The following is a 6,000-nucleotide window of genomic DNA, read 5'->3' as shown; positions in this document are numbered from 1 at the left end:
TGAGACTGGTGGAACTAGTGTCGGGGAGATCACAAGTATAATTTCTGGTACTTAAGCTTTGTGAATTTTTAGTAGGTTCAGACTTTATGTTTTTCCTGTGAAAAAGTGTTAGGTTCTCAACACATGAGGTTTGTGTAGGGACCTTGTTGGTGGGCGGGTTTAAGTCCCATGTTATGTTTGATTCTGGAGCTTCTCATAGCTTCATTACTCCGGAGTGTGCAGAGTGTGCGAGGATCAGTAGGGATCCTGGAGAGCGTTCAGGAGTTGTCAGAGTTGCGGGAGGCGAGTTCCTGAGAGTGATTGGACGAGCTAGAGGAGTTGATATTCAGATCGCAGGAGAGTCATGACCAGCGGATTTGCTTATCAGTCCAGTGGAGTTATATGATGTTATTCTCGGGATGGATTGGTTGCATCGGCATATGGTGCATTTGGATTGCCATCGGGGTAGAGTGGAGTTTGAGCGTCCAAGAGAGATGTTGGTTTTTCAGGGTATTAGACCGACTTCGGGGAGTCTCGTGATCTCAGCCATTCTGGCTGGGAAGATGATCGAGAAGGGACGTGAGGCTTATTTGGTTACTATATCTATGCCAGAGTAAGTGGGAAAGTCTACGGTTAGCGGTATTCCGGTCGTGGAGGAGTATGAGGATGTGTTTCAGTCTTTGCAGGGATTACCACCATCTCGGTCGGATCTTTTTACCATTCAACTGGAACCGGGGATGATTCCGTTATCCAAGGCTCCTTACAGGATGGCTCCAGCAGAGATGGCAGAACTGAAGAAGCAGCTAGAAGACTTGTTGAGTAAGGGATTCATCCGTCCTAGTGTATTACCGTGGGGAGCGCCGGTGTTGTTTGTGAAGAAGAAGGATGGGAGTTTCAGGTTGTGCATTGATTATCGGGGTTTGAACTAGGTCACTGTGAAGAACAAGGAACCTCTTCCGAGGATCGATGAGTTGTTGGATCAGTTGAGGGGTGCTACTTGGTTCTCCAAGGTATATCTGGCGTCGAGTTATCATCAGATACCGATAGATGAGGCAGATGTGAGGAAGACTGCTCTCAGGACGAGGTATGGGCATTTTGAGTTTGTGGTGATGCCTTTCGGGTTGACTAACGCGCCAGCAGCGTTTATGAGATTGATGAACAGCGTGTTTCAGGAGTTTCCGGATGTGTCTGTCATCATTTTTATCGACGATATCCTGGTTTATTCTAAGAGTCCTGAGAAGCATACAGTGCATTTGAGGGCAGTTATGGAGAAGCTGCGGGAGCAGAAGTTGTTTGCCAAATTGAGCAAGTGTAGTTTTTGGCTGCGTGAGATGGGCTTTCTGGGTCACATTGTATCTGCAGACGGGGTTTCTGTGGATCCACAGAAGATTCAGGCTATCAGAGATTGGTCTAGACCGCAGAATGCCACAGAGATCAGGAGTTTCCTTGGATTGGCAGGATACTACATGAGATTTGTGCAGGGGTTTGCAAGCAGAGCACGTCCTATGACTAAGTTGACATGGAAAAATGTTTCTTTTGTCTGGTCGGAAGAGTGTGAGGAAAGTTTTGCAAGCCTGAAGGAGATGTTGACTATTGCGCCAGTGTTGGCTTTGCCTGAGCAGGGAGAACCCTATGTGGTTTATACAGATGCATCTAGAGTTGGTTTGGGGTGTGTTCTGATGCAGCATGGGAAGGTGATTGCCTACGCTTCGCGGCAGTTGCGGATGCATGAAGGCAACTATCCTACTCATGATTTGGAGATGGGTGCTGTAGTTTTTGCCCTGAAGATTTGGAGATCTTATCTTTATGGTGCAAAGGTATAGGTGTTTACAGATCCTAAGAGTCTGAAGTATATATTCACTCAGCCTGAGTTGAATTTGAGGGAGAGGCGGTGGATGGAGCTTGTGGCAGATTATGATTTGGAGATAGCCTATCACCCTGGTAAGGCTAACACGGTTGCAGATGCTCTGAGTCGGAAGAGGGTAGCTTCGGCTCAGGAGCAGGAGATGGAGTCTCTGGTTGGGGAGATCAGTGCTTTGAGTTTGTGTGCTGTTTCACTGGAACCGTTGGGTTTGGAAGCAGTTGATAGAGCAGATCTTCTGAGTAGGGTGCGGTTGGCTCAGAAGAAGGATTTGGGGCTGGTGAATACCTTTAAGAATGTGGATTCAGAGTATCAGGTCTCAGATAATGGTACTATCTTGGTGCACAGTCGGGTTTGTGTGCCCAAGGATGAGGAGTTGAGGCAGGAGATTCTGAGAGAGGCTCATGCGAGCAAGTTGTCTATTCATCTAAGAGCGACTAAGATCTACCGAGATCTCAAGAGGTACTATCATTGGGTTGGGATGAAGAATGATTTGGCTAGTTGGGTTTCAAGGTGCGATGTGTGTCAGCTAGTGAAGGTTGAGCATCAGGTTCCTGGCGGTTTACTGAAGAGTTTACCCATTTCTGAGTGGAAGTGGGATATGATCACCATGGATTTTGTGGTAGGATTGTCAGTGTCACGGACCTTTGATGCTATTTGGGTCATCGTGGACCGGTTGACTAAGTCAGCACATTTTCTGGCCATTAAGAAGACTGAAGGAGCAGCGGTCTTGGCTAAGAAGTATGTGAGAGAGATAGTCAGATTGCATGGGGTGCTAGCGAGCATTGTGTCTGATAGGGATTCTAAGTTCACTTCGGTGTTCTGGAAGGCATTTTAGGCAGAGATGGGCACTAAGGTGCATATGAGTACATCTTATCATCCCCAGACAGATGGACAGTCTGAGAGGACGATCCAGATGCTAGAGGATTTGCTGAGGATGTGTGTGTTGGATTGGGATGGCCATTGGGCAGATCACCTGAACTTGGTAGAGTTTGCTTACAACAACAGCTATCAGGCGAGTATTAAGATGGCTCCTTATGAGGTTTTGTATGGGAGACCATGTCGTACACCATTATGCTGGACTCAGGTGGGGGAGAGGAGCATGTTTGGTGCTAGTTTTGTTCAGGAGACCTCAGAGAAGATTCGGGTTCTAAAGTTGAACATGAAGGAGACTCAGGATAGACAGAGGAGTTATGTGGATAGGAGGAGGAGAGATCTTGAGTTTCAGGTATGAGACAGAGTGTACCTCAAGATGGACATGTTGCAGGGTTCGAATAGGTCATTGTCAGAGACTAAGTTGAGTCTGAGGTATATGGGTCCATTCAGAGTGATTGAGTGGGTTGAACCAGTGGCATATAGACTGGAGTTACCTGAGGTGATGCGTGCATTCCATAAGGTTTTCCATGTGTCTATGTTGCGGAAGTGTCTCCATGAGGGTGAGCAGGTGTTAGATAAGATTCCTGAGGAACTTCAGCCTAACATGACGTTAGAGGTGAGACCAGTGAGGATTTTCGAGAGGAGGATCAAGGAACTTTGGAAGAAGAAGATTCCTTTGATGAGAGTCCTGTGGGACTGTGAAGGTGTTGAGGAGCAGACTTGGGAGCCTGAGGCAAAGATGAAAGCAAGATTCAAGAAGTGGTATGAGAAGCAAGCCGCGACTTGAGCTTGTTTAGCCTGGTTCCATCTGTAATCCGTGGCTAGAGCGGGAATGGAGTATTCCAACCCATCTCTCTTGTTACTCGGTCGCTTGAGGTGGTTGGTTGTGCGACTCAGTAACAAGATGAGGTGGTGCTCGGGGTAGAAAGTTTTCGTGAGGCGGGGTTCTGGAGGAAAGTTTCCTAAAATAGAAGTTTCCAAAAATGGAAATTGCTAAATATGGAAAGTTTTACGGGAGTTGGAATTTGTCCATTTTAGCGGTGGAGAGCCTTGGAGGGGCTTGTGTGTGGCCTTAGTGGCGGACTTTCGAGTCAGTGTGCTGTGTGTGGCGGTCTTTTTAGCTGTGTGTTGCCTTTATGGCGGGCTGTTTAGCCGTGTGTGGCCCTTGTGGCGGGCTGTTTAGCCAATTGCGTGGCCTTTGTGGTGGGCTGTTTAGCCAGAGTGTCTTTGTGACGGTCCTTCGGGACAGATGGTCTTTGTGACGGTCCTTCAGGACGAGTGGCCTTGGTGGCGGTCCTCTTTAGGATATTTGTTTGGCCTTGGTGGCGGTCCTCTTTAGGACATTTGTTTGGCCTTGTTTGCGGTCCTCTTTAGGACATTTTGTTTGGCCTTGGCGGCGGTCCTCTTTAGGACATTTTGTTTGGCCTTGGTGGCGGTCCTCTTTAGGACATTTTGTTTGGCCTTAGTGGCGGCCCTTGTGGCATGTATATGATCCTTGTGTGGTCATGAGGTATTCCAGTGAGGGGATATGTGGTTGGTAGGACATTGAGATGTTTTACGCGAGCCACGGGAAGGAAACCTGGATAAGGATAGGACTCAGGCATATTCAGAATTGTTTGCTCACGGCTCTTGGAGAACTTAGGTTCTCCTAGTACTGCCATATTCAGAGACTTTGTGGCTTGGGAGTATGGTTGGTATATCGACTTCGGACGACGGTCCAGAGGCGCGCTGTAGGGTGACGACCCGAGAGACGAGTTTGGATTTTTCCTTATATATAATGGCATGCGGGTTTAGGCCTGATGAGGAGCTAACATTTGGCATGCAGACTTAGGTCTGATGAGGAGCCAATAAGAACTCAAGCTCTAGGCCTATGAGTAAAGGAAAGTCCAAAAAGTCGAGAGCAAATGACGCCTGGAGCGTGAGTTTATCGCCTAGAGGTGACCTTCTGTAGATCGGTCAAAGGAGTGCGGGCCGTGGAGATGGTTGCACAGGAGTCCTTGGCTGATGGTTGTTCGAGATTCGAGGACGAATCTATTTTGGTGGGGGAGAATTGTAACATCCGTGAACCGGAATCCTGGTTTGGGATGTGCATCGATCGATGCAGTAGGAGCATCGGTCGATGCTGGTTCAATTTTGTGCATTTTGACTTAAGTCAAACGCTGCGTTTTGGGCAAAGGGGAGGGGAAAACCCTTAAGTCGTTCTTTTTGTCTCATTAGACGACTTTAGCCGTTTTTGAGAAACAAAAGAAAGAGAGAACTGTTCTTGAACGTTTTTGGTGATTTCTGGAGATTTGTGACGTTTCTTGGTGAGATCTGTAGCTGGGATCGTTGTAGGAGCTTCCTAGGAGCTTGTTCTTGTTTGTTAGAGGTTCAGATTCTTCTGTGGCAAAGGTAAGTGCATGACCATGGCTTATCTAAGCTAGAGAACTCTTTAATCTGTTTGTTGTGTGATGTTAGACTTGTTAGATCGTTGCTATGGACGTTAGGAAGCTTTCTTGTGGCTTGGGATCGAGTTTTGTGGTTGTAGGAACGAAGATCCGGCGAGAAGCTTCGGGGAAAAACACGATGCTTGACGTTGCGTCGATCGATGCATATCTTGCATCGGTCTATGCAAGTGCGAGGACGGCGCATAAAACTCTAGGGTTTTCGCGTTACGTCGAGCATGCGTCGGTCGATGCGGATTGGGTATCGGTCGATGCAAGTTACATTTGCATCGGTCGATGCAGCTTCTGTGTCGGTCGATGCATCCCCATTTGGCATCGGTCGATGCATGTTGGCGTCGGTCGATGCCGAGTCCTGGTTTGTTACTTGTTGTTTGTTGATTGTTGTGTGTTGGTTATTGAGACTCTATTGCTTGTGTGTATAGCCCGGTAGATGGGAGGATTGCCTTACTGAGTGTTTATAAAATACTCATGCATTGCAATATGTGTTTGTGGTGCAGGTAAAGGCAAAGTGTGACCGTGGAATCAAGGCAATGAAGAGGAGGATGTTCTAGTGGTTCGCTTGGTTGTCTAGCTTCTGCGAGGTTGCTAGGGTTGTGTCCTAGAATGTTGCTTAGGATTGCTGGTTCACTGGTTATGTTGTTTGGAGTATTAGTTTATAATTGGAATTAATATTAGATATTATTTTATCGGTTATTATATTTATTGGATATTATTTATTGGATATTGGCATTATTATTTCGCTGTTGGTTGTGATTGTGGTTAGGTGGCTAGTGGGTATGTGACCACTAATTATAGTTTATTTATTATATTATATTTATTATTTATTATTTATATTTGAAA

The sequence above is a fragment of the Camelina sativa genome, chromosome 2, assembly GCF_030686135.1.
Source record: "Camelina sativa cultivar CO46 ecotype springtype chromosome 2, ASM3068613v1".
In the NCBI taxonomy this organism is placed as follows: Eukaryota; Viridiplantae; Streptophyta; class Magnoliopsida; order Brassicales; family Brassicaceae; genus Camelina; species Camelina sativa.
The sequence above is the reverse complement of the archived record's forward strand: the minus strand, read 5'-3'. Positions refer to the sequence as shown.